Source organism: Silurus meridionalis, chromosome 2, assembly GCF_014805685.1.
Source record: "Silurus meridionalis isolate SWU-2019-XX chromosome 2, ASM1480568v1, whole genome shotgun sequence".
Taxonomy (NCBI): domain Eukaryota; kingdom Metazoa; phylum Chordata; class Actinopteri; order Siluriformes; family Siluridae; genus Silurus; species Silurus meridionalis.
The window spans coordinates 12,455,410-12,475,633 of NC_060885.1; the positions used below are offsets into that span (position 1 = coordinate 12,455,410).

The window sequence follows — 20,224 nt, forward strand, 5'->3', positions numbered from 1 at the left end:
CAAATACTTTGTTACTGTACTTTACTGTACAGTTATTTTTCTGGTATCAATACTTTACTTTTACTATTTATTTTTCAGCCAACTTTTTACTTTTACTCATTACATTTTTTACACAAATATCTGTACTTTCTACTGATTACATTTTCAAAACAGATTCGTTACTTAGTTTAAATCTATTTGGTGGAATGTCAATATACTTTCTTTTCATTTTAGGCCCGTTTTCGGCACATTGACTAATTTCCTGTCATTGCACAATTTGACAATCAGCGATGTAAACATGACTGAGAAAAGAGACATTCCTGATCGCCTGATCGTCATCATTTTTTTCTCTGCTTGTGTTCTATATGGTGGATATTCAGCCTGGATACATTCATTAGGTAATAAAATTTTGAATTTGTTTTGTATTAATATATTAATTAAGGCTGTCAAATTCAAATTCTTTTTAACTGCACATTTTTTAATTAATTTCAGCACGCATTTCTTTTTGACCATTTCTATAAAAAATATAAATAAATATAAAAGAGGTCAAATTAAAACCTTCTGCGCAACACACGTTTATTCACGGCATCCTTTCTTTACTCATATATATAAAAAAATTTACAAAGACCGTATTTTTTAATCAGTAAACATTTGTTTTACTGATGCGCCAGCACTAAATCCGCCATGATGTGCACTTCCGACAATTTACCCTCCGACAAACGTGTGTTTTAGGGCATTTTTTCTTCATAACCTCAAAACAAACTTAAATTACTTTTGTCTTTTTTGAGCATACAGATAGAAGCAAAACATCATTCAGTCTGTAAAGGGTCTACTTTTATTTGTACACACTCATAATAACAAAAAAATGCTGTGCTTTTGTAAAATAAAGCAAACAGCCAGATTGTGCTTTCTTCCGTTCCCTCTCTTCACAGACACACAAACAAAACAGCCTGAATCTCAGTAAATATTTGCCTCACAGACATAATAAATATATGTGTAGAAAGCTCGAAAAGTCTAATTTTAAATAAATCAATTCACATCGAAACCAAATATTCTCTGATTATTTAATCTGTATGAAAGTTATTAGAGGTGCAGCTTCTCCGGTATCATCCCATTAACCATCTGTGTAGAAACATAGCGAATGTCTGTTTGGTGTCCTAATAATTTACGTTAATTAAGACACCATATTTACTTTAAAACGTTTGTAAGAATATTTTGTCTTCATGCTCTATGTTGAGTCTGGTTCCACAAATAATAAACACATATGTGTAAAGCATCAATATTTGCCTATGTTAAATTCTAATGTATTAATTTAAGGTACATTTAGAACAGATAAAAATGTGCAATTGAGTTGCGATTAATAGTGAGTTAATTCATGACAATCATACTGTCACGCTTTAATCAAGAGTCGGAAACCAGAATATGAATAGGACGTTTATTAACCTTGGGAAACAACCAAAGGCTAGGAAGAAGCATGTGTCAGAAAATATTCCAAAACACAGGTAGTCCAAGGATGATCGCCAGAATGAACCGTTACCAGTATGACACTAAAACAGTTAGTAGTAATGACTACTTTTTGCTTAAGTACATGTCAGAGCCCAAACTTCTTTACTTTAACGTGAGTAAAAAAAAAGTGTAGTCAGTACTTACCCGAGTATTTTAAAAAATGAGTATTTTTACTTCTACCTAAGTGAAGGATGTGTGTACTTTTGCCACCTCTGGCTATATTATACATGGGCACGTATAAATTCAAACAGGCAATCACAGCACAGAGATGCAATCAGCAATATACACGTTTACACACTGTTAAGTTCTTCTGAAAACCTAGCATAAAACAAAACTTCCTGGCTATTTTTTGATAGATGTAACACAAAACCAACATACTCCCTATGCTTGTTTCCCCAAATGAAACAAGCCACAAAAACCTGTTTAGCTCTCATGGCTCCTGGTTATTCAGTCTTTACCACTCAAACAGGATCCCCAAGCCACTATATATATATATATATATATATATATATATATATATATATATATATACACACACACACACACACACACACACACACACACACACACTGAGTACACCCACTTAAACTGCAAGGCATTAAACAGAAACAAAAACAAACATTACAACTTTTTGACATTATTATTTACCTTTACAGACAATGTAGTATATTACATCTAAAGCTAGTTTTAAGTCTTTTAGTCAAGAATGCATCGTTTGTTAAAAAAAAATAATAATTCTCGGCAGCCATAGGTGAATTAAAGGTGTGGATGTTCACTCGGAGACAGGCAGGATAAAGAAATTGAAACTTTATGCCTTTCTGATAGAGGGAATGTTTGACTTTTTTTAATCTGGCACGTTTCATCACTTGTATCCAGGTATAGCCTCAGTGACATTTTGTTGTATTTAATATCATGTCGCCTGACCCAGTGCAGTGCCTTTTAAATTTTTCCTGAAAACGGTGGAAGCAGACAATGGATGGTCTTGGTGATCACCAGGTTTGGGGTGAATCGCACAATGTGCACACGCAAGTTCAGGAGGACTGTCAAACACGCTCTTCATGGTATCTTTAAGCAACCCAGATACGAATCTGACGGGGTCTTATCTTTACTGACTTCCGGATGTTAATAATATTCAGGATCTATGCATCAATATGAATCTGTTTTCAAGATCATCAAGTTGGTCATGAAGAGATTAATTGTGTGCTTTCAAGGCTTTGTCACTTCTGTGCTTCTTACTGTCTCACGTCACGTGTCAAGAGAGTTTTGCAACGGCTTGATTGAATCTTGATTTAAGCTTGCCATGTCCTCTTTTAAACTGGCCCGCTGTTTTGCCAGTTTGGACATTAGCTGACTCATCGACAAATTGTCAGTTGTTCATGTTTTTAGCCGTATCATTGGATGCCATGATTGCTAATTTAGGATAGCACCTGATCGTGTTGCTGGTGCAGTACTCTACATCTGCTTTAAGTTGCTAATTTCTCTTTCTGAATTAAGTAAATATGCTATTTTTTATGTTGTTAAGCAATTATATAAAAAAAAGACACTTTAATAGGTCTGAAAGGAGTGTGGCTGGGAGGTTCCTAGTCTCCGCTGCTCTCTCGCCAAAAACAGAACAATCGCCACCTATTTCAGGAATTATTTTAAGCACATATGAATCATGCCTTTCAGTAGCTTTTTGTATAACCCAAATTGGTCTGCTAACTTTTGATTAATTCCCAAATAATAAAAACAGGCATGTTGTAACTTTATGTGCTTTTTCCTCTTAGCACTCAATGTCCCTTTTAATTGTACCACAGAGTGAGAGGCCATTGTGTTCCAGCCAAAAAAGGTGCCCTCTTAATACACACAAGGATATGTATCCTGTTATGTCTAAGAACGCAGATGCTCCTACTTACAGAGTCTTAAATAGAGCAGTCCAGGCATTTCCAGGACTCGACCCCAGGGTCTTCTCACTTTGTCTGTCCAGAAAACCATACTCTTTTTGGTGTTTAAACTAGGTTATCTAATGTTGCTTTAATTTCAAATTCCTTTATGTCAAACTCCAAAGTTTCATATCAGAATTCACTGTTTGTCAGAAAGACAGTCCTGAAGCCAAAAATCTGAACAGAAAATGTGTTGCCAAATCTAAGTGGTATAAGAGAAATGTAAACCTCTCTCTACCTCTCTTCTACCAACAATTTGACCTCAGGAGATGAGTTCATAAATTCGAATAACACAACCATCTGTGGCCAGGATTCCAGGAGAGCAAATTTGGCTGTGGTTCTATAATTTCTGGGTGAGAGGGATGGCCCTATTTTTTTTCCCTGTCAATCAGAGTGATGTGTTGGCAGAAATAAAAAAAGCTCACGTATAGATAAAAACGTGTTAGTGTTATTTTTAAGTTTCTTGTGAGGCTGCAGAAAAGATTTGGTGGCGGACTTTTTGTGTTCATAAGAAACCACATGATAGCCTTTAATCCGCCTAGTTCTTATGCCTTAGGGGAGAACTAGGTAAAGGGTGTGAATTGGCAAAGACTCCCATTGTGAAGAAATGTTCTGACCTGAAAATTAAGCAAACCTGTTATTTTGTTTTTTTGTGGTTTGAGAAAAGAAAACAAGTTACATGGCTGTTTTGATCAATGTGATTTCTTATAGATTCTTGCATGAGACATAAGCGAAAAGACAATAAAGGTTTTTATTGAAATATGTGTAATGTGTTAGGTAGTGTTTCTGGTGCAAGTTTTTGGCTGTTGCTTTATTTTCATTAATCCTCTGACAAGTTAACACTTGTTAGTTAGTGTCCTTCTCTTAATAGAAGAAAATATTTTAACAAGAATAAAGGACAACAGCTGGATTCTGCTGTTAGATCAGAGACATAAAATATCATGTAGATTGTGGAGACTGCAAATGATGGACAGAGATCTAAAATACAATAAAAAAAAAAATCTGTCCCACTTGGACCACTATGATTACATAGTCAAATGACACTGTGGCTAATGTGGAAACATTTAATCAGTAACAAATGGGCCAAAATGTTAATGAATGATGGTTAAAAAAGCAAAAAAAATCCAACTTATCAGAAAATAAATTATGGATGCACTAAAACTTGTTAATTGTAACGATTTGAAGGCAAAAAAAAGGAAAGGATTTTTTCCCTTTAAGCATCTGAATACATTTTATTGACTCTCCAGTGCATTAATAAAAAAGACCAATTAGCAGATTCTCTGAAACATGCTGAGTCCTATGCTTTACGGCAGTGATAGTTGAAGTTTTCTAAAAATACACCAGTGATCCATAATCCATTTAAAAAAAGAACAGACTGGGGATGTTTCCGACACATATTCAATAAGCCACAGAAAAGTATAACTTCCTGTAAGCACAAAAACACATCAGCACTAATAAGTCTGTCTGCTATCAAATGAACCCAAAGAGCTGAGTTTGATCTCAGGGTCTCAGGAGAGCTGTGCAAAGTTCAAACCTGATATTTATTTTTGCCTCGTAGTTATTTGAATAAACTGACTGTGCATGTTAACTCTGAAAATAATTACAACATTTGGATAAGAAGCTTATAATTGTATACTATTAAACAACATTTTATATACAATCGCATGCAATTAGCATAAATTTTATTAGCACAAAACTCTCTATATAGCAATAATCATCAAAGCTTCTTGTTGTTTTTAAAATGACTATGGCTCACATATTGAAAAATGTTTAGCATTCTGGCTGCATCAGTCAAACTTTCTTTCTTTTTTTGAGTTTGTTTGTTTGTAAGTTTTCAGCAATAGGCTATGCTATTTTTAAGCATCTGGCCTGACTTCCACTCAAACTGAATAATGTTGAGCCATGCACTTTGGGACAGAGAACGATCTGTTGGTGTCATTAAAAGTGATCTTTGTTCAGCACTTGTAATGGGCCTCTGCAGTGGGAACGGGAAGGTCATTTAGCTACATGCTCATTTGTCTGTCTGGAGGTTAACGGTGTGATGGAGGAGACTGATGCTATCAGGAGGTGTTCCTGAGCCTTAGTGTGCAATAAAAGGCAAGACTGTTTTTTGATTTCTTGTATCAGGATGCTTATAGAGGGAGCACACGTTAGTGTCGATAGAGTAATATAAATCCTTTGTTGGCAAGTAACAATAAGAGATACAACCTTACAATTGAGTGACATCTCCAGGTCAATGGTTTGATCCAGATACGGCACTGAGTTCCAAGATGGAAGGTCTGCCATCATTGAGCATTGTCACTGGGGCATCGACATTAGCTGTGCTAGCCTCACTTGGACTGCTTACACTTGTTCACAAAGTTTCTGCAGTCAAGCTAGCTTAAAGAGTTGTAAAATGAATATTTTCAGACAAGGTCAACTCTAGAAAAAACCTGGCAATGATTACTGCACTAAACTATTCAATCTTTTACGCAATACTTTACTGACATAACAGCAGCATGTATGTAATTGGCTGACTATGCTAGGACTACATTGTATATTTTTTATCTTCCACTTATTCTTATTAAATCAATGTTTAGTATTACTTGTTCATTAAGTAAATGAATTTGTAAAATTGTTTTAAAAAATTATTTAGTTGGTTATTATATTTAAAAGTAAGGGGGGCACATTAATTCAAATGGCCAGGCCATGCCCTTCAGAAACTGCCTGTGGTCCCAAACACTGGTTGAGCTGTACGTATACATGTTTTCCCCTTTGTTTGAATGCATTACTTTACTTCTCCAATTACTTAAAATGTTTAAAGGTCACTATGAATTGCTCCTAGGTGAGAATAAGTGTGTAATCATGTAGGTTTCCATTGCTCTGTGATGGACTGATTGCCTTTAGTATTCCAAGAGATAGGCTCTGGATCCTACATGACCCCAATAATGCAGTTACTGAAGATGAATAAAAGATGAAATAATTATGCGGCTAAATACTGAATAACATTTGGATTATTAATGTGTTTGGTCAAGCAGTGTGGATTGATCTTGAGGTAAGATAATTGTTCTTGTGGGTTTCTGTTTTTCCCTGTGTCCACGTTGGCTTTCTTTGGGTTCTCTAATTTCTTTCTACCTTTCAAAAAAAAAAATTTTTGAATGTGTGTGAAAGTCTTTGTACACACGTATGTTGCCGTTTAATGGACTGGCACCTCATGGACTGGCAGAATGTATTTCTGCCCATGACTGAGCAGTATAAAGTATCCACTGAAAGAGTTTAAGTATTCATCTGCATTCATATAACAATCCAAGCATTTACCTGAACAGTTTAACAAGCTCATTATTCAGCTACCCACCTTATGCATATCATTCAGCAACTACTATGAATTATTCAGTAACTGTACTGAATCTAAAAGCTATGCACTTTTGACAGTGAGAAATGTAAGTCTTACTTTTAAAGAGCTACATGGTTTTGGTTAAAGACCCAACAGTAGTTTGCTTGGAATCCCCTGACTAGCATATCACTCTACCAACCACAAACTTTTTCAAATATCACATCACATGGGTGTGTGTGTGGGGGGGTGAGGCATAAATAAAAGTGTAGATCAGTGTGTAGGCAGCCTGTATCATGATTAAGAGAGCAAACTTTTTTTTTTTGCATTGTACTCTTGGACATGATTTATTAGTTGTGCTGTACTGGCTGCACTGTGTGTCCAAGAAGTTAAAGGCAATGGAAGTGGATGACAGAATAAGGGCACTGTGTATCCTCTCTTTGCCACTTGCATCCTGTCACTGTCAGCCACTCTGAAAGAGACATATAAACCGATTTAGTCAGTGCAGAGGAAAAGCAAAGGGAAGCCAAGGATGGAGAGGAAGAGTAGACAGATTAGAATAGATACAGCGAAGCACTTAGATGAGGAGTGACAGGGCGTCATTTGGCACTCGCACATGGAGAGAATGACAGGGAGAGGTCTCTCTCCGGTTAAGTAGTCATTAATTTGTCAGACAGGTTTGCCGATGACTCGCCCGTTTAGTGGCCATGTTAAATGAGTGATGTTACTGCCAAATGACTTAATTAAAGGAGCTTGATTGGAGTGGCAGCCTTAGGTTGTTGATTCCAACCGATTCTCACTTCAACTTGTATTGATGTATTCTGAGATTTAGCCAAAATAATATTGCTGAAGTCACAACCATGTAATCAGAATCAATTCATTCAACTCACATTAGTTTGTAATGACCAGTTGATAAGGACCCATAGTGACAAGAGTTTGCTAGGTTTTTAAGATCGAAATCACAAAAATAGATGTTTTATTTCTTGCTCAGAGTACTCCCATGAGGCTGTAGTAGAAGACGATGATTGATAGCATTGGTTATGGGGTGTGTAAGTGCATGTGCATGGTTCATGGCCATATAGATCAAGGGTTCTCAAACTTCATTACAGTCAAAAATCCCATTCTGTAAAATGTAAAAACAAGGGTACATTTTAACAATAGGAACAGCTGTACACCTGCTCATTTATGCTGTTAGCTAATCAGTCAATCAGGTGGCAGTAGCACAATACATAAAAAGTCAAGCAGGAATTCGTAAAGAGCTTCAGTTAATGTTTACGTCGAACATCAACATGAAGAAAACGTGTGTTATTCTAGGAACTACATAAGACAAAGGTGTTACATAAGACAATGCAGAGTCATACAAGACAACACACAACTAACTACTACATAAGCAAACAGAACTCATGCAAACACCACATTATCGGAAACCAACAGTCACACCACATATAAAGTCACAGAGATTACACTTTTTCTTTATGTTGATGGTTTGTGTGAACTGAAGCTCTTGACGTATTCCTGTATGACTTTTTATGTTTTCGCTGATTAGATAACAGCATAAATGAGCAGGTGTACAGATGTTCCTATTGTTAAAATGTACTCTTTTTTTATTACATTTTACAAAATGGGTTTTGTGCAGGTGTACAGCTGTCTATTCAGATACTAGCTTTATTATTTGAATGCATAAAAAATATTATGTCTATCTCTGTCTAAAGAGACTTTTTACTGACTTCCCATAGATTATTGTCATAAAATTTCAAATGACATTGGTGGGTTGACTTTTATACCACTGTAACAACAATAACAACCCCCAGTGATGTATCACAGACCCCACTTTGAGAATCATGTCTCTAATTTTGGGTATACAGTATATCAATTCAGGTTCAGGTCAAATAGGTGGCATGACAGCCTCTGTTTTTAAGTATACTTATGTGTGTAAAAGTTCTGAATGTTTCTTGGCCCTATCAATTAAATAGAAGTTTCCTTTTTTTTTTTATAATCGACTTCATGACCCTTTTTTTTTTTGGCATGGTAGCCTCTGATTGTGGTTTTGTGTGTGAATGTTCCAATTCATGACCCTATAGATGGCATGGTAGCCTTTGTTTTTTGGTATACATGCGTTGATGTTCTCTAGTACATATTTGCTCAGAAAGGAGCAGGACATTTCCCTGTCTTATTTGCCTGGCAAATCGAGATATGCAAAATCAGAAAGTCCCCCCTCCCCCTTTGGTGTACTCAGAGTTATGTGGGTAAAACAGAGAAGCTAATGCACTGATTTTATAGGTCACTAGATTTAAGACCAGCCTGAAAGTACACTTTTTATAGATGTTACCTCATTTTACAGTGAGTATTCTTATAGACTGTTTGACTAGTAAAATACAGAGAATAAAAATGCATGAATAATTTGTGCACACTAGCTTTTTAGGTTTCTTTCAGTTTGCCATAATCCGATGTGACACTTTTATTATTCTCACATGTTTTTAAAGGCTATCTTCCAGACATTAACCTGGATTGTTTTTACATCGTCTATGTCACCCAAAATTTACATATAAGAAACAGCTAGTGAAACAATTTGCAACTTATTAGGTCAATTGGCAAAATGATTAAAAAGAGATATAGAAAAGAGCCTCTCAGAGTGGCAGTGTCTCTCAGAGGTCAAGATGGGCAGAGGATCACCAATTCCCCCAATGCTGCAGCAAAAAATGGTGGAGCAATTTCAGAAAGGAGTTTCTCAGAGAAAAAAATGCAGAGTTTGAAGTTATCATCATCTACAGTGCATAATATCATCCAAAGATTCAGAGAATCTGGAACAATCTCTGTGCGTAAGGGTCAATGCCGGAAAACCATACTGGATCCCCGTGATCTTCGGGCCTTACACGGCTCTGCATCACACACAGGAATGCTACTGTAATGGAAATCACAACATGGGCCGGGAATACTTCCAGAAAACATTGTCGGTGAACAACCGAGCCAATCCACCGTGCCATTCGCCGTTGCCAGCTAAAACTCTATAGGTCAAAGAAGAAGCCATATCTAAACATGTTTTAGAAGCACAGGCATTTTCTCTGGGCCAGGGCTCTGAATGGACTGTGGCAAAGTGGAAAACTGTTCTGTGGTCAGACGAATCAAAATTTAAAGTTCTTTTTGGAAAACTGGGATGCCATGTCATCCGGACAAAAGAGGACAAGGACAACCCAAGTTGTTATCAGTGCTCAGTTCAGAAGCCTTCATCTCTGATGGTATGGGGTTGCATGAGTGCGTGTGGCATGGGCAGCTTACACACCTGGAAAGGCACCATCAATGCTGAAAGCTATATTCAAGTTCTAGAACAACATATGCTCCCATCCAGACGTCGTCTCTTTCGGGAAAGACCTTTCCAGACCACATACTGCATCAATTACAACATCATGGCTGTGTAGAAGAAGGATCCGGGTAATGAAATGGCCAGCCTGCAGTCCAGATCTTTCACCCATAGGAAACATTTGGCACATCATAAAGAAGAAGATGTGACAAAGAAGACCTAAGACAGTTGAGCAACTAGAAGCCTGTATTAGACAAGAATGGGACAACATTCCTATTCCTAGAGCAACTTGCCTTCTCAGTCCCCATCATTTGCAGACTGTTATAAAAATAAAAGGGGATGCCACACAGTGGTAAACATGGCCTTGTCCCAACTTTTTTGAGAGGTATTGATGCGCATAAAATTTAAAAAAAAGATTACTTATTTTTCTCTTAAAAGATTCATTTTCTCATTTAAACATTTTATTTGTCATCTATGTTGTATTCTGAATAAAATATTGAAACTTCCACATCATTGCATTCTGTTTTTATTCACAATTTGTACAGTGTCCGAACTTTTATATATGTATATATGATATTAGATAAATGGCCAAATGTTTCATTTTGAACATTTATTCTTGGTTTATTGTTGCTTCCAGAGTCAAAAAAGGCAAGCAGCAGGACATAACAGTACTTAAATTAAAGCAATAGTTTTAAACCTGTGTGCTAACAAGTAATAGGGATCAACAAGGAACCAAATCTAACATTAAACATAATGTAAAAAAAAACTGTAAAATAGCATCATTAAACATTATTTTTACATTTTCAAAGTAACATTGTGATTATGATATATAATACATAATTTTCCTAAACCGCAGTCAAAAATATTGGAATAATGTCACTCTAAAAACTCACAAATCTAAAAGTTAAAAAAAAAAAAAAAGAGAGGGAAAACAAGACACATCAACCCTTTTACAAAGAAATTACATGAGTAAAGTTAATATAATAGGTAGATTTTTTTAAGTAATTAAGTTACAACTCTTCAAAACTCTTCAAATCTTTATGTACTAAATTTGTTTTACCATGAAATCAATCCTTTAACTGTAAATTACTTATATGCAATCATATTCATTCATATGCAGTCGATTAAGTGTGTTTGTGCAATGTTTTGGCATATTTGCAAAGGATATTTCTAGTAAAGTAAAATAAACATCAAGATGACAAAACATACATACATAATTTGCTTAAATATGATGCTTAAAAGTGACAGTATCTTACGATGAATTTCTTTTTCTTTTCTTTTTTTCTTTTTTATTCTTTTTCTTTAACGACGGCGGGAAATAGTAAATTCACCTATAACTGCAGTCATGGCAAAACTAAGATATTTATAATAAAGACAGATTAAATTATAAAAATAGTTCATGTTGAAGTGTAATTATTTTTTTCATTCAAATCTTCCTTTGTCCCTTAGTCAGTATTGCAGGAAGTATTCAGCCCAGATTTGCCCCATTACGTTTTTTGGGTTTTTTTGCGACTGTAAGGCGCATGAGCAACATCTACATTTGCAATACTTACGGCAGCAGATCAGCTATAGTTTATGTAATTTTATCAGGTTGGTTTCGGATCCATTACTTTCATGTTATTAAAGAGTAATTTGGAACAATAATAGTTATTTTATAGCATTTTAAATATATCTTATTTGAATTGTTTGTTTCTATTCGAAGAAGGGCTTGAATAGTTTAATTCCCATGCTTTTACATTTATGCATTTGGTGGACCTACATCCAACAGCAGAGATAAGAAAAAGACTGACCTCTCAAATTACAGTGTATCAGTACTAAACAATCCTATGAACAAATTCCACATTAACATCTATGTGACACTATTTTCACATAGTAACTTAATTCTATTACTCAACATTCAGTATCTCATATACTGTATCATCTTATACTTTATTGTATCATTAATAGTGTTACACAATATATTAGGTATATGTATCCTGCATATGTATAGAAACATAAGAACATAAAAAACATGTAAAAAAACCCCAAGTTTTAGTTATGTACATATACTTTATATGTCTCAAGCAACCAATGGAAGTACAAATATGTTCATATATGTTCACATAAATTATGTAGCATTTTATATATATCCATATATCAGATTTCTGTATGGGCATCCTGTCACCTTAATCCAGTTTAGTCACTGTGTAAACTTATGTGAAAATCCCAGGAGATTCTAAAATTCAGACTTTCTAGCCATGACACAGATAAACTCAGAGATCACACAGGCGTTACCCTGGAATGTTGGCACTGTTGTATGTCAGCCAAATTTTAAAAGGTTTATCAATTTGCTTGAATTCTACATTTGTAAGCAAATAGACACAAGACTGGATGCCTATACAGCTTAGGTTGAGGGCTGCCCTCCATATTGGAGAATGTCTTTATGCAAAAGAAGGACATGGTGTCTTCTCCCTCTTTTTTCAATGACAAACTTTTTTTCCTGTAGCATCCTTTTTAAATTCATTAAGGTATGCTCTGCTTCTCCCCACTCACTTCTCACCAGATGGTCCACTGTAAAGCTAAATGAATGACTTGACTCCCTCCAGAGCATGCATACTATGTTAGCACCAAACACACAGATCCTAGGTCAGAGAGAACAGTAAAGTTTCTACAATTAAAGTTAACACTGGCCTTGAGAGAGTAAATCCTAAAGCTGTCTCTTAATACATTACATCCCTAAACGTCATCCCATTTCTGATTCTTTTGAGTTGCTCAGATAGAGCAGGTGTAAGAAAATCTTTTTTCCCCCTTTCAGGAATGTACTTTACCCAGATGTCCTAGAAAAGTAATTACAAATTGTACACTTCTTGCATGGGCATGACTCAAACCTTAGGCAATAGACCATAATATTATGCTAACAATTACCTCATATGTCAAGCAAAAAAAAAAAAAAAAGTTTCCAAATGGAAGTATTCAGAAAGTTTCGCTCTGTCTGCCTGCAAACTTATTATTCTGAACTGCACGAACATGAACAGGGATCCAGCAGTATTCGATATACGAGCTGTAATTTGAGATTGTTATAGTCTATTTGTTACACAATGTAATCAGTAATCATTAATGTCTATGACATCAGTCTGAAATTTGAGCATGATTCATGTAATTGGGACATAATTGAAAACAACTGTAAACATCACAGCTAATATGAGCTAATCAATCTGGCATCATTTCAGTCGTTGATTTAATGTGATTGCAGCCTCGGTTCCTCATGTCCCTCTTCCATGCTCTTAGATGGAGAGAAAGTTGAATTCACTTAGACTTTCAAACCTCTTTTCAAACTTCTGAATAGAAAAAAGTGTGTGTGTGTGTGTGTGTGTGTGTGTGTGTGTGTGTGTGTGTGTGTGTGTGTGTGTATTTAAGTGTAAGTGTACAGTAGAAAATCAGCCAGGCTAAAGCAATTTCTAAAGAAAGGCATCACACACACACACACACACACACACACACACATGCATTGAAAAACACAGAAGAAAAGATATAATGTTTTGAGAGAGTAATAATGTTGTGTGGCTGATCTACAAAGACCTGAAAAAAAAAATTATCAAATATATAATCTACAAAAAAAAAGAAAAATCCGACTTCTTTGGATGAATTGTGAAATTCTGACAGGAGATTAAAAAAAAAAAAAACACTTCAAGTGAACGTTCATTATCTGCTTGATGTACAAAATGTCAGGATGCTTCTCTTCTGTAAATCCTGGGTGATTAGCACTGAAGTGGCCAGTGTGACATTTTGTGAGCAATGATAAGCCTTCAGAATAAAAGTGCATTTCCTCACTTCCTCTTCATATAATGGAGCATGCACTAATATGTGGGATTCTTTTCAATGTCCCTGACCTTACTTTTTTTTCCATATCTCCATTATCTGTGTACTTGATCCTCAAAATGGCACTAGAACCCGAACTTCATATGCCTGGAGTGCTGCCACGTGCTTGTCTCTCATCGGCCGGCGCCTGGTACGTAGTCGGCACCTGCTAACAAGTGCTGCTAATAATTCATGCCGGGTAATCAGAGGCTCTTTGTGTAGAGACGGGCTATGGGTTTTTTTGGCCTGTAGGAGAAGTGTCGTTCCTCTCTTTACAGGCTGTATTGTTGGAGCACAGAGTGCTTGATGAGAAGTGATAGCATTACTTGCAGGGACATAAAGCAGCTTTCTACACAAAATGAGAAATCGAGCCAATCCACAATCGCAGCCAAGACTATATGTTTGACTGCAGAGAGGTTTGTATCACCCTCCTGAGAGAACATGCGAATATGCGCGTATAACCTTCGGAGCCATGCTTATATAACACCTCGCTCTCCAGCTCTGTTCATGGCTCATAATCAAACATATTACTATTTTTCCCCGGCATAAGCATCCATTATTTTCTGTTTGTTACTCAAGGCTATGTAGGCATCAGCTGGTAGCTTTGTTCTTCTTTTATTCCACCCCAGAGCCAAGCATGCGAAGGTTTCGGAGTGTAAGTGCAGGTTGTATTAGTGCTGTCAACACTGATCTTGGTGTGAATGGCTCCTCGCTGGGCTTGCAAAGGAGAGTGGAGGAGCCAATGCAATAGTGGCTTCGGCTAATATCTGCTGGGAGCAGAGCTGTCTGGAAAATAAAACCGCATCGCCTCGCTAGATGTTACAAAGATCCATCCACATTTCAAGGCAGGTAATAGAAATGATATCAAGATCAAATTTTTTTTTTTTTTTTGCAGCACCCACACAGACAGAGAGATGGACTTACACATGGGTGCAGAGGTGATGATCTAATTGGTATGATTTTTTTTTTTTTTGCGTGTGTGTGTGTGTGTGCGTGTCTCGTATTTCCACCCAACCTCCTGCTGTAGTAAATTGAAGCATTCGGCAGGGAGGACCTGAGCCAGACTGACATGGTGTATAAATAACAGTCACGGTGACAAGAAAACAAGTGTAACATACACCATCTGGCTCTCCACTGGTGTCTGGAGCACAGAGGGAGGCTCTACTTGTGCGAGTGCGAAGAGGTTTACAATATAAACAGCCATTTGTAACCCAAGCAAACACATGTGGCTTGACATCACCACTTTCTTGGATGCATTAACTGCCGCAGTTCACTTAGCTGGAACTCGATTCCTTGTTTGTGATAGCCGATCGTTCAACTGTGCGATTGCTGGAGGCATCGTGACAGATGCCGTTATCTTAAAACCATATATATCAAGAAGATATACAACATTACCATAGTCTTTATTCAGTGGACACATTCCACGAAAAGAAAAGTTCTTCTTGAAAGGTCAGATAAGTGCAATCTTGACTGTATTGATCAACCTTAGTGTAATCAAGCTAGTTATATTGGGGGAAAAAATGATAAGAAAAAGATTTCCCCCACTCTGCTCCCATTACAAATCGATTCTGTGGCTAAAATGAGAATTATTAAACTGTGAACGGGAGAAAAGCAGATATTAATCAATATAACCTTTGCAACTAACAACCTTGTTATTCCTCAAAGCCAAACAAAATGAGATTTGGTCCGCACGCAGGTCTTGTTATTATGACTAGTAGCTAACGGACGTTATACAGCTGACTATTGATCATGACGTGAGGACAGGCGAACCTTGCCAAGGCATAATGAGATGAAAAATGAAAATGATTTTTTTCCTCATAACTGTGTCCCTGCCGAGAAACTCATAAGAACGCTGGTCTCTTCTCATTTCTCTTTCTCTCTACCTCGCTCCTCTCTTTTTCTCCATCAATATCTCTGTCCCCTCCACTCTCTCATTCTGTCTCTCTTTCTCTATATATCTTTCTGTATCGTCTTTCCTTTTCCTGTTTTCCTGTCTCTTATTCTCTATCTTCCTGTATTCCTCTCAGTTTCTCTTGAACTTTCTTTCTCCCTCCCTCCATTTCTGTCTCTCTATATATAATTCTGTATGTCCATGTTTTTCTGTTTCACTCTATTTCTTTCCCTCTCTCTACTGTGGAGAAATTTACTTTATTCCAGCATTATTTTAGCAGCATAATACTCAGGTTAACAATACTTGGCACTAACCTGGCAATAGATACACTTATTATTCATTTTAGGCATTGAGAATAGAGAATCCTACATATAAAGTGTGTAGAAATAATCGTTTTGAAACGATAAGTTAAGAATTAAAGCACTTTACTGGGAAATTGTGACTACGAGAGAAAATATTTTAAAAAATCTTATAAAAGGAAAACATGCCGTTATTGTACTTATGTAAGCAAAAATTAGGGGGTTAAACTCTGAGTAGACATAAAGCTGAAAAACAGGAAGTGTTTCCAGAAAAGGGAAATGGAAAATAATATTATTTAGAGTCAAAGCATTAAAAGAAGAAGATTCTGACAAGGCTACTTTTAAGAGGATAAAAATTGGGGAAAAGTTCACTTGAGGCGCACTCTCTTGCTACTGCTGGGGTGTGCCATTGCTGTTGGGAAGTGCCTTTTGAGCGCTTTTCTGAGATATGCTGACTGACTGCAGTTAAAACAAGTTTCTTTATTTTGGTCAAGTTAAATTGTTAATACTAAGCATTTGTAAAGATAATGTATAGTGAGATTGGTTTAGTAAACTAATTTGCTTTCTACTTGAATATTTGTAAATTCAATTTAAACCGTTTTGGTTTGAAGACTAAACTAAAAATGAATTAAACAACTCAAGACATTATTTGTTAATTCGAAATATTTGTGAGAACAATTTATTATAATCATTTATTAATTGCATTGAGATTAACAATTTGAGCCTCAGGAACAGAGAAGCATGAGCCACCCTTTGAATGTCCCCTTGGAGACGGGCACTACCCATTCTCAATTTCTATCCATTCCTCTATTTCAGTCTCTTTCACATATCTTTCTACATATTCTCTCTCTCTCTCTCTCTCTCTCTCTCTCTCTCTCTCTCTCTCTCTCTATCTGTCCATCTCTTTCTCTCTACCATCTGTCGTTTGTTCTTATTCTCTCTCTTACTGTGTATCCCTCTTTGTTTCTCTTTCACTCTACCTCTCTCTTTTACTATCTCTACTCTCTTTTTCTCTCTACTCCTTTCAATCTCCATATTCTTTTATGTTTCACATTCTGTCAGTCTTTCTCTTCTACCCTCCTTTTGTATCCCCTAGTCTCTCTTTATCAATATCCCTATATCTTTTTACCACTCATCAATTTCCTCTCTCTCTCTCTCTCTCTCTCTCTCTCTCTCTCTCTGTCTCTGTCTTTCTTTATCTATCCCTATCGCAGTCTATATTCACTTCTTTTTGGCCATCTTTCTTTTTCTCTCCATCCATATCCCTATCCTTCCCAACCCCACCTCCTTTTTCCCAAACTCCCATAAGCATTAGATTCTCTTAGCTCCTGGACACTGGAGTTGCTCTGTCCCTTGCCTCTCATTTCACCTCCTGCTCTTTAGTGATTCTGACTCGTCTAATTGCTTGCACAGGGAGAAGAGAGAGTCGCTGCTGTCGCTGATCAGAACAGAACTCAGCACGCCCCCAGCCATTCAAAACTCTCTCAGTACAATGTGGCATTCAGAGTAAAATTTCCAATAAGTATGTGCACCCGGGGTTATGAATGTTTGCTGACAGACTGTGAGGTTGTCTCAAAATAAGATATAGCCATACTGGAGTGTCAACACAAAGGAAATTAAAGCTGAAATCTTGCACTGGACTAAAGGCATCTGTGTTATTTAATAGAAGCACAACCAATTTTTCACAGCCATCAAAGTTCAATTTCAACAATCTGATACTCGCTGTGTGTGCACAGGTTTATAAAAGATTTCCTGGAGACTTGTTATGAAAAACCCTCTCTTTTTTCTTTTTCTTATGTCAACAAGGAGGTTGTTCCTTATACATTTACATATTTGTGCTTTATTAAATGTATTGATATCAATCTTAATTAGTTTCATGTTGATTTCTCTGTTGACCCTATATTATATATATATATATATATATATATATATATATATATATATATATATATATATATATATATATATATATATATATATATATATATATATATATATATACACACACACACACACACACACACACACACACACACACTGGGCATGTTTGTTGCTGTCCAAATTTAAAAGTGATTTGGTCAGGGCTTTTATTGAACCCCAGTGCATTAGCATTCATCTTGCATCAGCACAAATATGCATGGAGGACATCATTTGGTTTATGTCGCTAACAGGCAAAACACCTGCATTTAATAAAACACATAGTTTACTTCCAAAACAAGTATGCACACCTCCGTAACAATTTTTCATGCAAACTGTTTTCTGTATCAGACTGCACTGCACATCCACCCTGCACACTGAAATTAGCCATGTGTATTCTCTATTTGCTTTATTATGAAACACTATGCTCATGTAGAATATCACAAAACTGATAGCATACTAGACTTTTGAAAAAAATCAACAAAGAAAGACTTTGCTTTTTGATACCTACAAGCTAACTGTCCTCTATCACATGCCAAATACTATCCACTCAGAACTAAGGCTAACACCAAGGAATGTAAAGCCAGCCAAACAAATGATTAAATAAAATGTTCCATCACCTGGCAGTGTTACACATTCAGAGAAAAATTGCTTTCTACCATCTTACACATTCATGAGACAGAAGATACCGACAGGTGGCTAGTGTTTCTGTGATTGACAAGGGAGAGGGAGAGTATGCCGTCCTACCCACCCAGGCAGCATGTTCAATTTTACTCCCTTGGCACCCAGCAACAGTGAAGTTGAGGTATCTGCAGATTTCTCCTCATGAGCTTCCAAAAATTTTAATTTCTGGTGTCCTATTCAGAAGCATTACTTTCTTCTCTCAATGTGTTACACCGAATTAATTTGTGTTCGGGCAAAACATTTCTCTTTGGGTACTCTGTTACTTTGTTTACCTTGCATGTCAGTGTGCAGTACCTTCATGAGATTATAACTCCTTGATTACAATAACCCTTGGTTGCTTGGAAACATGTGAAGATTAAAAAACAGCCCAAGGAAATGAGAGAAAGAGAGGGAGAGAAAAAGAGAGAGATAGAGAGAGAGAGAGAGAGAGAGAGAGAGAGAGATCTCATCTTCCTTACTGCTCATAAACCAAAGTCAACCATGTAAACAGATCAAAGGTAAGTATTTACTCTCCGTGTCGCTTTGCTGACTGCTCAATGCCACGTACAAATTGCCTCCCAACATCCCAGACACTGGGCTATTACAAGCAGGGGTCAGTTTATATTCGGTATCAACAGTCAGCCTCTCTGAAATAGAAGGCAAACACATGCTGTGGCCTCAGAGACATGGCGCTAGAAGCTGGGCATTTGTCTGGCCCATAGCCTCTGATAACTGTCTTTGATACCTGCAGGAAGCATATGGAGGGAACTGGGCTGGGCAGGAGATAGCTTGCTAGCCTGAGGAATCACTTTTGAACAGCAGGCAAATGTGTCCTGTCAGAGAGTCGCATTCACTGGGAGACATGGAGCTTATCGCTGAACATCACTCTGCCTGCTCTCGCAGTGATAAATTAGCCATTAAAGGCATGGCATCAGTATTAAGCAACAGATGATTCATTTTGCTCTGGTACATGACCTTTCCTGAAAATCTCTTGACAGCAAAAGAAGAAGAGAGATGGAGATATCTGTAAAGACTGGAATGCCTGAAGATGATGTCTAACTGCATATGAAAAAACAAAAACAGGTCAGAATAGGACTTTACCTTATTGAGGAAATGAAAGCATCACTGTAATCAAGTCATCAAAGCCCATACAATTGTATGTAAAAATGTTTTAAAGTTTTAAAATGACAGTTATTGTGAAATTACACAGACATAGCCGCACATGGTGCAGCATGTAGCACTTTGGTTTTTCGTTTGATCCTAAGCTTGTAATACTGTCTCTGCAGAGTTTCACATGTTCTTCTTGTGTCTGTGTAGGTTTCATACTACAGTCTATAAATGTGCGTATTTGCTACGCTAAATGTATGTATTGCTGAATGTATTCCTGTCTTGCTAGTGTCCTGACCAAAACACAGAGTTACAGAAGATGAATAAATGAACACAAATACACAAATTTGTCTTGATTTGCTTGTCTTGAGTTATGATACCACAAAACAATACCACAATCTGTTTTTCTTTTGTCCCACATATCTATATATGTATTCAGATTTAAAGCAAATGTGCATGTGGCCTAACCTGGAAGTTGTATTGCTTTATTTATTT

The 20,224-nt window shown here is 36.6% G+C and overlaps 1 long non-coding RNA gene across 1 annotated transcript; it reads left to right on the plus strand.

The window, feature by feature from the left end:
• The first annotated feature begins 13,822 nt into the window (after positions 1-13,822).
• On the plus strand, positions 13,823-19,881 carry LOC124403670. Its single transcript, XR_006928924.1, has 3 exons — positions 13,823-14,003; positions 14,748-14,805; positions 19,621-19,881. It is a non-coding gene; the product is annotated as an uncharacterized LOC124403670 (long non-coding RNA).
• The last annotated feature ends 343 nt before the right edge of the window (positions 19,882-20,224 follow it).